Source organism: Empidonax traillii, unplaced genomic scaffold (genome assembly GCF_003031625.1).
Source record: "Empidonax traillii isolate 1590-97213 ecotype Southwest subspecies unplaced genomic scaffold, ASM303162v1 scaffold24:size2376012, whole genome shotgun sequence".
In the NCBI taxonomy this organism is placed as follows: Eukaryota; Metazoa; Chordata; class Aves; order Passeriformes; family Tyrannidae; genus Empidonax; species Empidonax traillii.
In genome coordinates, this window is record NW_020955217.1 from 1209635 (window position 1) to 1225467 (window position 15833).

Consider the following 15833-nt stretch of genomic DNA (forward strand, 5'->3'; position numbering starts at 1 on the left):
GAAGTAAGGCTTACCTTTACCACTAAGACATATGCTTTAGCTACCTCAGCTCATACAGAAGTGGGGTTTGTTCCTGCAGCTTAAAATATTAAATTTAAGACAAAATAAAATTTTATATTGGTGTTACTATTAACAGACACTGCAGAGCAAAGAGTTCCTTCTTGTACTTGGAGGTTAAGAGGAAGGAAAAAAACTCCTAAACAAAAAATAATTGTTTTTGATAGAGATGACAATAAAATAATGTTTTCTGTTGAAAGCAAATTATGTGATAGGAAAAAAAAATACCATTCGCCATCAAGTTGTGCCTGTCTCAGAATTGCAGATTATTGTGATTCCCACCTAGATGTCCCTTTTTCTGACATAAAACCATAAAATGCAGAACTTCCTACCCCAACATTTTATTTTCATGAGTATTATGTGGAAATATTTCTGGCTGGTCAAGTGATACTTTACTTGAGTGTAAATAAAAACAGAGCTGAGAAAAAAAGCATGTTGTAGTTCAGCTGACAAAGCTTATCTTGAACCATGTGCACAATAAATCAAACACTTGGTCTTCTCCCCTAGAGCAGCACAACACTGCAGAAAACCATGTCTCCCAACACTCTGAATGCTTCCTTGCATGAAAGCTTTTCCCTTAAAATGGAGAGTTTTAACACTTTCAAATTATGCCACACAAACCGAGACGAAGAGGTGAAAACTGTGTTCAATAATAACACTAACTGCTTTCTTCCCAGCAGCACATCAGGTCTCTACACAAATATAAGAATAAGCTCTTGTCTCACTTTCCCTAAAAAGTAAACTGAAGAGAAGCAGCATACCTTTTGAAATACAAGAACATTTTAAGTAAGGGTGTAAAAAGCACCACTCTCCAGACCTCTTCCCTAAACAGTAGCAGATGAAGGTGTTGAACATGTCCTTTTTACATCAGGTTACTAATATTTATCCAGTTTGTGCAAGTCCACAATGCTCAGATGCTATGTATCTGAATCATGGGGAAAGTAGCTTTCTTAACCAGGGAGTTTTCTTAGCCTTATTCAGTAGTACACTGTAGTATTAAGTTCAATATTCACGGGAATGATGAAAGTTTACCTCGACAAAGGCAACAGACAAATTTTACCAGCCTTCAGAGAAACTGGAAAAACATCCTACAGTAATGACCAGCCTGGAAACGTAAGACATATTTGTCTAATAAAATAACAACTGCAAATACTAGATTTCCTGAATATAGCAGAGAAATATAGTTACTCAGAAAAATCTAGAAGTATTCAGCTTGTAGGAAAGGAAAGGCCAAGGGAGATAAATAGAATTTAATGAAGTCCTTGTGGCAAAGTCCATATATTCACCTGCTCTGGATGGTTGCTTTGAAAGTTGTTTAAAAAAGTAGAAGAGGGGGGGAAAATTACAACAAACCTTGCTTACTGCAGTTTAAGAAATTGAAAAGTAAAAAGACTCACAATATCACATAAGTGGATTATTACAGAGCATTAAGAATTGAGGTACCTGTAACTTGTTGGAGGTAATCTGCAAGCTGATCCATATATTGATGTCTCGAATAAATTCCCCAACTTTCTCTGCCAGTGTTCTCTACTTCACTTGCATTTCTAGGCTCACTTGCCTAGGCTGGGAATTAAGTCCCCTAAGAACTTCCAGAGAGTAAGCTTTAACACTACCCCCCTCCTGTTGAGATTTAATGGGGAAAACAATATAAACTCAACCAATTCCAAAGTAAGTAAAACTAAGTGACTAAATGTTTTCCCTCAATTAATAAGTGCACTGTTAACAATAGAAACCCCCTGGCTCTTCCCTAGGCAGAGGCATCAGCCCCAACCCTATTTAAATTTCTAACTATCAGTTCCAAAATACTACAAAATGGAAAACGGTTTGATTTTGTGATCTTTTTCCTACTTACTGGCCACAAATATTGCATACAAGTAGCAGTTAGGGCTTAGAGATAGACCTTTGCAACTTATGCAAAATAGCAAGTGGGCATGGAGAAAAGCATTTAACAAGGAAAGCATTTTAGCTCCTGGGCACTGCAACATATGCATTGAATATTAGGTCTAAGCTTCAAGACACTTTGAATATTTATAAAATGGGAATTTCTGATGAATTCCAAATCACTGAACTAACACCAGGAAGACAACTTATTCAAAATAGAGGTTTAAAAAAATATAAATAAAATACTTGCTACAGTAACTGTTGTGCTTCATATTTACTTCTGTTCACATATAAAAGGATCAAACAATCCAAGAACTATGGGAACTGCATAGATTCAAACATTTCATTAGTGGAAATAGAAAGGAAAGCAGTAATTCTCATTGTTATATCAGCATTCTTTGGAGCTGGTCGTACCTGCTGTAGTTACACAACTGGACTGCAGTTTCCCAATTTACAGATTTACTGACTTATTACAGTCTGAAACCTCTTAACACTGAGAAGTTCTAAGCATTGCAATCAATCCCTATTACTGTCTCTTTAGAATTATAACAGTAATCATGCCTAAGCATATTAAAACACAAAGGATTCTCCACAATAGAAAGCAGTATCTAGATCAGTAAAAGTATTATTCCTCTGCAGACCTGGAACAGACTTAGCTTTCCTCTATTACTTCTATCTGAGTTGTGTACCTCCCCCTTCTTTCCATAATACTAAAAACTAAGAGGAAAAAATCCAAACAAACAAACAAGAAAAAACAAAGGGCATTTGCCAACTTATTTCTGAAAGCAGACAAAAGACTATGCAACTATATCTGTCAGTGTGTCAAGACTCTTAAATGTAAATTAAGTGGGAAGGAAGTTCTCTAGCAAAAGTCACTAAAATAAAATTCCAATGAAGGGTTACACTATCTCTACACTAAGTTACTAGATAAGTATCCAAGATCTCTACAGACATCCTGATCCACTGGCTCTTCTGTGTGTCCCCCAGAATCTTGAAAGAGATGATAAACCAACAGAAGCACCTATTTCTCATCAGAATCTTCCTGTTTTTTCCAATGTGTTTCACTCAAGACTAGGCTCAGAAGGAAGAGCAGCTTACTCCCAAGCTGGACAACCCTGATGTGCACAGGCACACGCTTGCCTGCAATACAGTTCCCCTGCAGCAGGCTAGCTCTGCATGGAGAAGGACAAGGAAAGCTGTGTATTCCTCTCTAGCCATAAGCATAGAGGCTAACAGCAAATGCACAACAGTTGAGATCAGAGAAGCTTTCCGAACAGCTTCCCTGTCTAAGGTTTTCTTGATAAGAATGACTAATGGCCCATATAAAGTGATTACTGTTTTTTCTTCAAGGTCACCCTTCTGAAGCAAAATGTTTTTGTAATGCTGGACTTCCTGATTGTAACACAACAATTCTGCACCAAAGTATGCTTTATAGCACCAAAATTGGAGAAGTCACTCAAAAACTGGACACACCTTTGAAAATGCTTTCCCTATGGACATTGGGATTAGCAAGAGCTCTTGTGTTATGCTGGAGATTCATCTGTTTCAGCCATGTGTTAGAGTTTAGGAAACTTGGACCACAACTGCTTCACTTGGTCAGCTGGCAGTGGCAGATAGTAAAACGGAAATATCCATAGAAGTTTCACAGCATGAAATTCCCATAATAACTGCATGCCTTCCTTTTTGTAGTTAGCACTTCAGCAGTTCAGTGCTTCAGCCACCCAACAGTGCTGTTGTCAAGAGACAGGGATTCACAGGTTTAAGTTTCTTGGTGTCACTGTCAGAAATACATCTGCTGTATCAGAGCAGCAAGATGGCAACACCTTACAGGTTCATGCTGGTGGCAGCAGTTCCCATATTCACAGAAAGAAGATCAACTTCCATACTCCTGTTTGGGGAAGTATAAGTATGGGTTTAAGAGAAATTTGCATCCAGTGGAGAAGCAGAAACCATAATTTGGGAAGCCTGGTAAAATGTCAAAAATCAAATTAAAAAAAATTTTAAAAAGAAAGAAAAGTCCATTATTAGTGCTTTTTCCCCCCTCTTTCTTTAGCTAGGACTCTTCTAAGCAAGTCAAGTCCTTAAATTTTTAATAGCCTTGTTATTAAGACCTAAACTTCTCTTCTAGGACAGCAGCTTAACCTTTTAGCTGGAATGAACAACAAAGGGCTTTTGATCACCTCAAGTAACTCCAGTTACATTTCTATTATGAATAAACTTCAGAAAGGTTTGCTATAAAAACTGCTTCAGTTAGTAAAAATATTCTTTGGTAGGTCTTGTAAGCATAAGCCTTTGAAATCCACTGCTTGTGAAACACTGATAAGCAATATGTTGATCACATCTGGAAACAGAGAACAGGAAAATGCATTTCTGTCTGCCCAGACTTTGTTTTATTCATTCTCTGCTACAAGCTTTTTGGATGTAGGTTTGGTTTAGGGTTTTTTAATACATTTTTGGCAAGGTTTCTTTTGTTATTTTTTTCTCAGAATTATTTTTTCCCAACAATACTGTTTTTAGAAGGAAAATATTCATTCTGAAGGGCAGTTCTAAGAGAACAAAATAGAAATAGCATATGTCTACATGGGACATAGGTTGGGATCCCAGGATCAGAGAAACTGAGGAAGCAGATAGAAAATGATAAAGATGAAAACCTAGCTGCAAAAAAATAAATTCAGAAATTGGCAGTATATTTTAAATACAAGCAAAAGAACGGTTCACAGTTAAGCGTTTAATCTATAATGGGCAATACTCTGCAAACAAAAAGCAATTAACTTTAAATTATTTTTGCATTTTCTTTTCTGTACTGTTTGATCATTCATGGCAACTTGACCTGTGATTACCGTCTAACGCTGGTTTTGATGTATTTTACTGCTTAGAACAACTGCAAGACATCTGACTTGCCATCAGCCTTCACTGCCCCAGTGAAGCTACAGAAATGACATAGGGTAGGCACGGATCTAAATGGCAGTTTAACCATTGTTTTGTTTCACCATTCTCAAACAGACTACTTAAGTTGCCATGTTTTAATCAATGCATCTTTGAAAAAACTCTCTCCAAGTCAAAACACATGTTAAGTCTCACTGTGGATATTATTAAAAAAGCTGATCCAAAGAGCTCAGAAGAACAGTAAGGAAAATGCCTCAGAAATATGGACAGGAACCCTTCACCTCTTTCCCATCTCAGAGGTCAGAGGACACTAACATTCTTCCAATAGCAGCACACATTTAGGTAGATTTAATCATTTCCCTATCCTTTATCCTGAAACCTAAGCTCATTCCAAAAGCTAAGTACTCCAAGTTTGAAGAGACTTTCACTGCAGCATCTGAAACACTGAATTATGGAATTATAGAACAGTTTGGATTGGAAGTGACCTTGAAGTTCATCTAGTTCCATCCTCCCTGCCATGGGCAGAGACAACTTCAATGAGACCAGGTTGCTCAAAGCCCCATCCAATCTGGTCTTGAAAGTACAAAAAACCCCATTTATACTAATAATAAGGGAAACACCTGGGGCTATGATTTGACCAAAAACGCCTGTTCATTTTAGACTCTATCACAACTGTATCAGACTGCTAGGCAAAGTGTGCATTTGGATAGTCTATACAGAAATATCAAGTGGCTCTCCAAGTGCTGGAGGCTCAGCCTGAAAAGGCATCTACCTTCTGTCTTGCCACAGTAAAGAAATCTCTACATGCTCCTCTCACAGGCTTTCCCTAAGAGACAAGAAGCAAACAAAAAACTGATGATGGAACCATAAGAGGACACTAGCGATATTGTCTTCTAAGACAGACTCCTACATAAACCTTACCTTAGGAATTCAAGAGATTATACATTATAGTTGAAACTGCCAGTTAAAATGATAAGGATTTATTATAAAGATGACAAGACACCGATGCTTATCTTTTTAACTAATACAGAGCAAATGGAGAAAATGTATATTCCTTCTATAATGCTAAAATCACTTTTCTTATGTATGTGCTCAACATCTGCTCAAGAAAAAACCTACTAACCTGAAAAAACAGATGCATTTGATAATATGATTTTATTAAACAATATGCAGAAAATAAAATTCACTTGCTTAATTAAAACTTCTAATATTACATTTCTTCTCTAATACAATTGTGCTTTGCCTTCAGCAACATCAGCATTAAAGCAAACTCATCCAAAACGTGAAACTAAGTTCACTTCGGATTAAGAGAGGTCACAACATTTATGTATTATTACACTGAGTTCCCTCACTAGCAGTAACTGCTGGATCCTCACACAACTCTAGAAATTCACATTAAAACTGTCTCTTGATCTGCTGGCTCACTTTCCTTTGAACAATATTTCAACAGTAAAATAAGTTCAGTGGCCTGAAGCTAGTCATTTGAAATCAACACTACTGACTATAAGCACATTAGAAGCAAATTAAATACAGACAAAATGCTAAGAAACAAGGACTTGCATTATTTCTTCCTCCTAATAAAACACGCTTGCAGATAGAGGAGACACAGAACAGGGAGCTTCCATACAGCCTCAGAAGTTGCACGTGCCTACAGTATTTCAGGTAGGTACTTAATTAAGTATTCACACTGGATTAAAAGGTGCATCACATATTGGAAGTATATTAATAGCAAAACATTAAGAGTTTCCAAAAAGCACAAAACATGAAGTCTGAAGTCTTTATAGGTCAAGGGACAGTAAGGTAATACTCGATTCCCACCGACATGAATGTGGCCTAAACCACTGGCAATTTCAGAATTAGAATGAAGGTGTAATAAGCTTCCCTTGAAACCATTTCTATATGGTTTTGTGTAAGAAAGAAGTGAATAGGCAAGTTTTCAAGTGTTAAAAAGACTTGGAAATGTTTTGTGTAGTATTAATAACTAACTAGCCTCTTCAGCACTTGGGTTTTCCTCAGCGAGGACAGATTAGCTCTTTAGATTTACCACGCAGTACTTCACTGTCTTGCTGAAAGTCACTTCTTGGTCAGGAAAGAAGATCTGAACTCTGTTCAAGCTAGTCCAACTCATTTTTGATTAAATATCTTATTTTTGATTCACAGAATGTGAACTTCTTTATAGCTGTCTACCTGCAAGCAAGCATCAGCACATCCCAAAGCCCACTGAAACGTGCTCCTGGCCAGCATTGCAGGCAGCATGCACACCAAGAACTTGTATTCAAAGTGAATTCCTGCACAGGAGACCCCTTCTTCAGCTTAAGCATCTAGGACTAAAAGTTATTGATATGAGGACTCAAGTGGTTACATGACTGAGATTTCTTGAAAGTGTTAGAATGTAATAGATCTTAGAGTCTCAAGGTATTAAAACAAATTACAGCTTCTGTCCATGCAGTTTTAAGTTCAGGTGGGTAGATAACCACTGCCACAGAGCATGAAAAAAAGCAAAGAGAAACTGCAATATTTTCCAGATTTACAACAGTGCTTAAGACTGTTAAAGTCTGAGGATTATCTATAAGCAGTTCAGTGGTTTTAAAAAGCAACATTCAAATTCTGATACTTTCAAAAACCATCACACACTTTTAAAAAAGGTGCTTGGTTACCTTTTGTAGTGTTAATACAAGTTTATTTAGGGGTATTGTCAAACCCAGTAATAGAATCCCCAGGCACCCAAGCAATATAGAAGCAAGGGAAATTCACTTGCAGAAATACACGCACAACACCCATGTGATTTAGAGATGTTTCCAAAGACTGACTCAGATACTCCTCTGAATCACATCTGAGTTTTCAGTTGGGTTAAGCACCTGAAGGTTTTTTTCTTGTTTAAAACATTACTTATAAACAAGTTATCAGTTATTAACAATGTACAGCAAAACTTTTGCTGTAAGGAGTTCCAGTGATACCAGATTTTTTTCAGAATCAATTGCCTGCACTGCTCTAAGTGCCCAGACTTCCCCACATTTTCCTTTCTGAATATCAACCTATTCCACATTCCCAAACAGACTAAACAGTTTCAAATCTGAGAACATGAATTCCAGTTTCACCCGACCATACAACTGCAGCAAACACAGAATGGGTTTGTATTTAGGGATGTTGGTCAGGATGCATTTATCTCAAGTGTGATTAAAATCTCTGCCTGGATTAATCATTACTGCGTCTCTGAAATCAAACTGCAACACTTGCAACTGTTTGCTGAACCAATATTTAACAATGTGTTTTAGAAGTCTGTTGTGCCAAGTCCCCTGATGTTTGCCTGAAACTTTAGGGCCATCAGTATTGTACCCTCACTGTTCTGTCCCCAGAAAACAAAGCCAGTAAGAGGTGAAGGTTTCAGAAAAAGCCTGCAGCATTCACCAGAAAAATTGCCACATTGTGACCTACTCATTAAGACAGTTTGTAGTCACACAATAGTGTCGCCTCTACGAGAGCACAGATTAGAAAAAACAGTAATTATCCTAATAACTGGAGAGGCACAAAGTTTCACTAAGGTTATCTAATGAACTTCAAGCCTTTTCAGACCCAGCACACTATTACACACTGTGCATCTCAATGTAGCAGTTGCACAGGCCAGTCTAGGAGCAAATGAATACCTAGCAAAGGAAACTACCCGCATGTTAAAATGATGCTACTTCGAATACAGCCTAACCCATAAAACACAGAATGAAATAGCTGTACTACTTTGAAGTCCCAAACACTGGTAAATACTGAACGGAAAACAAGTATTATTGTATGTTCAGTGAAGGCAGCTGGGAAGGAATCTGAAATGCAGCAGAACAAATTCTCAACATGGAATTCTGCTAAATTCTCTGTTACTTGAGTAACCAACATTAATCATATACTAACATTTTGGTATCTCTTAGCTGTTATTAGAAACACTATTTATGAAAGCCTGTGTTTACTTTTATTTTACGAACACAAAGGAGGAAACTGTTATACCAACATCAATGCACTACCATTTTATCAGAGGAAGCTTCTTTTCGCCAGAAATGAACAAGGTTCACATTTTTGGGGTTCTAATGTACCCAAGCATACAGCTATTTTAAGCTTTTTTTAAGTGTAGAAAAGTACAAGACCCTGTAAAGTAACAAACTGGTCATGATAAACAGCAGTTCAAATAAGCAAACTCAGTCACTGACCTGGCCAGAGAACACCCAGCACCTGAACTGGACATTAATTACCTGCAATTTAATGCAATGTGTACACTAGCAGTGTTAGCCTATCCCACTTTAAAACAAGGAGAAAAAAAAAAAAGAGAAACAATGCCTGAACAGATGCAAATAAAAAAAATATATATATCTCTGATACATGAATGACAGAAGTGGATTAAGTCATGCAATATTTAAAGTTTAATAGGACAGTACACAAACTTTTCTTGTACCAGCAATCTTTACAGTGACAGAAAGCATCAAAGAAGTCTGAAAAGTAAGTTGGAAGTTCTGCTTCCTTATGAGTTACTAGAAAATTTGGCAGCTTAACAGAATGTGACAGAGCTGCTGATAGAAAAATTCGTAATTCAACAACCTTCATACAAACTTTCAAGACTGTGGTTTAGTTATATGCAGAAAGGAAGATGTTTAATTTTGTATTCCATAAGCAATCATTTTCAGAGGACAAATACAAGGCTATTAAGGGAGGAAATGACAGTACTGCTGAAAGAACTGTTGTAACTAGGTTAGCACTAATTACATTATATCATCATATGTTATTGCAATATTCAATTACTGAATTAAACCTTGACCCCCCAAAAAGAATTAATGCAGTGGAGGGAATAAAACATTTAGGTTTAACTCTCAAATCTGATGAAGCAGTAGGGTGAAATGAAGCGCCTCATCCAACGTGACCTTACTGCTGAAGAAAGGTGAACTGTATAAGCTGTCCAGGCAATACTAGGATTTAAATCAGAACTAGAAGGAACAATAAATGCAATAGTCTTATACTAATTCTATTTCTTCTGGAAACCACTCACATAATCATTGTAAAGAAAAAATCCTCATATGGAAGAGAAAAACTGATTAAAGCTATTCTAAGAGAATTTTTATAGCACTTCCTGAAAATTAGCCATTTTGTTCTATCAACAAAGAAAGAAAACACTTTGCTTGAACTGAGAGGACAACTTATTTTTGCTCTGAACATTAAGCACTGCAGGCTGGGAAAAGCAAAGCAAGTCCAAAACCTACTGAGTATAAACAGAGATACCACATGAATACACAAAATAAAAGCACAACAGTTCCCTTGCCAAGGAGGAGCAGATGGCAACTCTGAGTAGAAGTCAGTAACTAAACGACAAGTCATAAGAAACCAGCACTCCAGTCCCACTTTTTCCAAGAGCGGGACTGAATGATTTTACCTGGGCAAGTCTCACTTGCAGAAACCCCAGGTCAGACATGGTTGCCCCTCCCACGAAGCAGCTGTTTTGCGTGGGCTCCCCAGAGACCTCCCACAAGCTGCACTGCCTGCCTTCTTACCACCTCCTCCTCCTCCTTCCAGCCACCTATTTTGCACATTGGAAACCCCTCCTGTAAAGTGGTTTCCTTTAAGGGGCAAGGCCTGGGGGAAGAGCTGTTCCAAAATACAGGAGGAAACAGAGCTTTAACCCACAAAAAATACATTCACATACAGAGTGGCTGGTTTGACTTTACCCGACACACTTACTAGGAGCACACACCCTGTCATCAGCAGTGCCCAGGACGGCTCATGTGCCCTTCATACCGAGTCATGTCCTGAATGTTTCCTCTCAACTACACAACAGCTGGATCAACCTGCGTTATGGCAGCTCCCTACAGGAAGCGCTGTCCCTCGTGCCCTTCTCCCCTTAATATGGGTCTCACAGAAGACTAACTGTCAAAGTTAAATTATGCTGGTCTTAAAAGTACTTTTTTTTTTTTTTTTTTTTTTTTTTTTAAACAGAGGTTTCTTATCCATATGAAGCTCAAAGAGAAAGAGCGCTTTGGAAAAAAAAGCGATAAGGCTCAGAGCTGAAATTAAATTTTCCAGTAAGCAATATGCACGTATTTGTTTGTCTTCAGCAGCACTTAAATTTTGCTTATTGGACTACTACAAGATTGCTCTGTTTTTTGAACTTTGTGTTACTTGGGAAGCTCTTTTTCAATAATAGATTGCTGAGAAAGCAGAAATACAACTAAAGAAAGTAAAAGCACAAGCAGCGATATTCAGCCCTCAGAGAATGTAAAGTGACTTTGAATGAAATTGTGATACATGTTTTGAAATAGAAGAGGTTTAGCTTTAAATGCTGAACATTGCAATACCTATTTATTTTAAATAATTCTAGATAACTAAACGTTGGTCTGTCCTTCTGCAGGCTGGTTGAAACAAATCACTCCCACTACTTTAGTCTCTATTATCTGCTTTTGTAATGTTTTGCAAGACTGCTTCCAACACCATCCATGTTGCAATTGCTTGTCAATGTAATACAGGAGGGAATCCATACATTTTAAATGGTAAAATTCTCATATGATTTTTCCCTTGGTGATCTCTGTAAACTCTGAAATTTGCCAGGTGCCCTAATTAAAGGGGGGGGGGGTTACTGGATATCCACACATTCTTCTGTTCATATTTTAGGAATTTTTTCATGACCTGAAAATCTGAGCTTCTAAGAGGAAGATAATTCACAGAGGAAGACCTTTACAGAATGGAGTAAAATAAACCTTTTTCCAAAGCTACAGTTCATTGTAAGGCCTTCTTGGTGAAATAATACCAGGGTATGGAGAAATTCTACCAGTGTGAAAATCTGAATCACTGAATCTATAAACCAGATGAAGCTTATGACATCTGATACCAGACTTCCTTCTCTTTAGCTGCTGTAATCATGTTTTTAAATGACGACCTCTGATAATGAGTCTCTGATGACTCAATGCCTAGGTGCTTAAAATAACTTTGAAAAACTGAGTCAGAGGAATCATCACCCAGCCACAGCATCACTCAGAATCTCACCAGTTCTCCAGCACAGAAATTATAAGCCTTGCACTAGTAGTTGCTGCAATGTAACATAACCCACTTATCACTGAACCTTTGAAAAATCATAAGGCCTGACAAAGACAAAAGAACAGAAAACCTGTCTCTTCATAAAATTAGACAGTATCAGTTCTTGTGCTCATCCTAACACCTCACCTCTTCAATAGGTCAGGAACTTGTGGTAAATCTGCATAACCAAATATTTTTACCTTTTATAGTCATTTTGTTGCCCCTTAGAAAACAAACCTCCAAACCAAAATTCTCAAAAAAGCCCAGGAAGTATTTTCACATCTACTTAGTCACAGCCTAAAAACCCAAACATTTTCCACATGATTAAGACCAAAAAATCAAAATTATTATTTTACCTCATTAGTTTTCTTCCCTCACATCTTACATATACATATCAACTATCATCTCATTATTTGCATTATGTCTTATTTTGCTGAATTTAAATAATGAAACATGTTGAATGAATTATGAAGTGATCTGCATTGTAGAAGTTCATTCCAACTCACAGATGAATTAAGATTTATTAACTGAATATTCTCTTAAGATGAGATTTCCTAGAGGAGTTTACTTCCAAAGCTATGACAATACAGAAGGCAAACTTGCAGAACACAAAGTCTGGGTTTAGCATAGAGAGATGTTTCAATTCCCAGCTGCAAGTCAGAACAAAGAATTGTTTCTGACCAATTCATAATGCAAACATACAGATTTGTGACGCTACAAAGGAAAATGTGGAATTTCTTTTGGGAAGCCTTACACTAGTGAGAGGAATAGAGAATCAAAAAGAAAGATGAAAGGAAGGATACACACTAAAGGATAATAATCTTTATTTTAAGTCTTTTCCTACCTGAAATTTTCATATGTAAATGATGACCTTCCCTCACCACAACTACAAGAACCATGTTAAATTCAACTATACCTGGTAAGTGGCATTCACAAGAGAAAATCTAACATGATTAGATGGACAAGAAAGCCTTGAACAACATTCCCGTGTTGTAGAAGTGTCACTAAGTTGTATCTTCTTTAAAGAACAGAATATTTAGTCTAAGCTTTCATCTCAAGGGACTTCTTCCCACAAAAAGGGCCAAGTCCTACAAACAGAATCACATAAATGAGTTCTCAAAGCAGACAAACCACTGAACAATCAAGAACACGAGGGTGAGCTACAAGTGCCCCAAAGTTACAAAGAAAAAACTGTTGGTATTGACAGTAAGAGAGGCTTTAACCTCATGAAGCTTATCAATAGCTTCCTTGTGAAATACCTCGCTTGTGAAAGTGATGTCACCATCTTCAGTGGTGTTACTCCTATAAATCAACTTCTAGTTTGAGCTTCAACTTTTAAATTAAAACTCTCACTCTATGTTAGCAGCATGGGCTTCAGAAGAACTGTTTTGCCCATCAGTGTGCCATAACTTATCCAGTTCTTGTAATAACACCACACTTCCTTCTGAAATCAGGACTTAACAAATGGCAAAACATCAACCTTTTCAAGAAAAGGACTTGACTACATTTTGAAATAAGTCTAAAAATAGACCGAGTTAGGGAGCACATTATTTAAAAAGTCAGCATACTGCTTCCTGACATTTCTAGCTCTCCCTATTGAATGAAGCTCAAAAACAAAAGAAAGGGCATGAGTAAAGCTGGGGCTTTGTTAATCCTACTGGGGAAAGAAGAGGAAAGGCCAAAGAAATCAAGAAGGAATAAGGAGAAGAGTAAGAATCTCATCTGCAGCATTTGTAAGCAACTATCACAGAAACACATTTACAATACTGCATTTTCTTTGTGAACAGATTTTGAAAATTTTTTAGGCTCAGACACTTTCTGTCTATGCATCATTTGTGATGCACAGTTAAAAATAAGGAACTAGTAAGGTCAACTCTGTTTCTGGAAGAAACATCCAAAATAAAGTATCTAGATTAAAGCATCAGTTCTTCAATGTGGATATGAAATTGCTTACCTCTGAAGTCAGGTTCAGTTAAATTACTGTAAAATTTTGGAAATTAGCTTCTCCTAAATCATCTCCTTTTTTCTTATTTTGATTGGGTTTTTTTACACTTGCTTCAGTTTTTAGAGCATGTAACCTTGAGCAAACCACAAAATCCACTGCCAAGTTACAGTAAGGATCTAGCCAACCAAAGAACTGCCTCCAGAAGCCTCAGATCATCAATTTCCCACTTATATTTCTACTCCTCATTATATTTCTACCCCTTCACCGTGAAAGTCTCCCCCCACCCAACTATGCCATCTACTCAACCTTTTGTATCAGCTCTGAGCGAACTTTCAGCTACTGCAACTCCCTAGAACTTGAGAAAATGGCCCTGCTGTTTCCGTTCAGTGAATTTTTTGCTATTTCAGCAACTTGCTGCAGCTCAAAGGCAGGCCTGACTCCTGCCATGTACATCAGCACGGGATGTGGTGCGAGAAAGGAGAAGGAGCAACGGAGACTGGGTTTAGCTCATGGCATCAGAGACAGCCTCCACAGCCTTGAGAGCACCACGACAACCCCTTTCAACAAAAGGCTCCCTACCAAGTTGTCAGTTAACAAATATGCAAGGAAAGCATCAGTAAATGCCTCTTGGTATGAAAATAGTAGTCCTTTCCCCTAAAGTTTTTATTATTTCAGTAAGAAATGCATTGAGTTTGAATGGTACAGGGAAGAGCCAGCACATTGCACAACTATAGAAGAAGTCTTCACACTGGAAAACTCTAGGAACTTAATTGCTGTGGTTTATCAAAGTGAGAGGTAAGAAAACTGACCAGGGTTTACAAGCTAATTGTGGAAGAAATCCCTGTTTTCATCCTTGATCCCCAGCAAATCTAACACTTCCAGACAAACATTTGTAAATCTTGTAGACAAAAGTATAAAAATGAAAACAGACACTGGGCAAATTTAGATTCAAAACAAAGAAGCATCAGCAGCAAGAGAGTTGATGGTTTAAAAAAAAAAAAAAAGATGGAGGGAATTTTCCATCACTGAAAGCATTTAAATCAAGACTGAATTTTCTCACAGCCTTCCTTGGAAACTATATTTTAGTTTAAACAGGAATTAATTCAGGAAGTTCTAATAGCCCAAGCAGCACAGGCCAGGTTGGACTGTCAGTCGCCCCTTCCAGCCATATAGGATTTGATACCATTAAATTTCAAAAAATTCATGCTCCAGATGGCTAATTACAGTTTAAGGTTTTTAATATTTCACATACAATACAAATACACCTCGCATATTTCTTTTTAAAATAGGCTATTTTAGAAGGAACACAAGCAGAAGGTGAGAAGTAAAAACAAAATTTACTTTCCAAGTGAAATGGTGACAGGTTAGTAGGCCAATTTCCTAAAAATGGGGTTTTTTTGAGTGAGTTATTCCCTTATACAGTTCAAAAAACAATGTATCCTTTACTATTGCCAATGTTTTCACAAACTGAACAAATAAAGTCCAAATCAGGGCCATTTGCAGAGAGGGACCCATCTCCTGGGTAGAGCTCACAGAAAATAAAGTAAGCTTCTCTTCACTACTGCTCTCAGTTACCAGCATAAAAAAATAATAACAATAAAATATCAAGTCTTTACTGACTACCACTTCTTAATTTTAGCTCTCAAGGTAAAGCACATTACCATACCTTGCAATGTGTAGAATGAAAAAAACAAACCTGTACCACCTGATTTCAAGCCAATCCTGGTTAGGAAGTTAGAAATTACAACCCTTTGGTGTGGGGCCATAACGGTTCCAAAAAGAAAAGCAAAGTGAAAATTTCCAAATGTATGAATAAAATGGCTTTGTGTGTTCACCACAGAACACAGGATCATATGAGGACACTGCACCTCAAAGTGAGGAGAGAAACAGTAAACTGGCTTAGTACAATATCTGCCTAACATGCTGTATGTTATGTAGTGTATGTGCACCAGAAGTCATGTTCTTGCTACATTCAATAGTTAGGTTGATTACAAATCATTCATACACGCATCCCACAAATCAGTGAAAA

General features: G+C 37.3%; 1 protein-coding gene across 4 annotated transcripts in view; it reads right to left on the reverse strand.

The window, feature by feature from the left end:
- Nucleotides 1-15833, reverse strand: part of SNX9 (sorting nexin 9) — a 74336-nt gene that overhangs the window by 57110 nt on the left and 1393 nt on the right. The window contains exon 1 of one of the 4 annotated variants that reach the window (XM_027904878.1): nt 6385-6480. The exons of the other annotated variants lie outside the window; for them this stretch is intronic. The gene's annotated coding sequence lies outside the window, so the exon portion shown is untranslated. Of the gene's footprint in view, nt 1-6384; nt 6481-15833 lie in introns of those variants that run through there. 4 annotated transcript variants of the gene reach the window in all.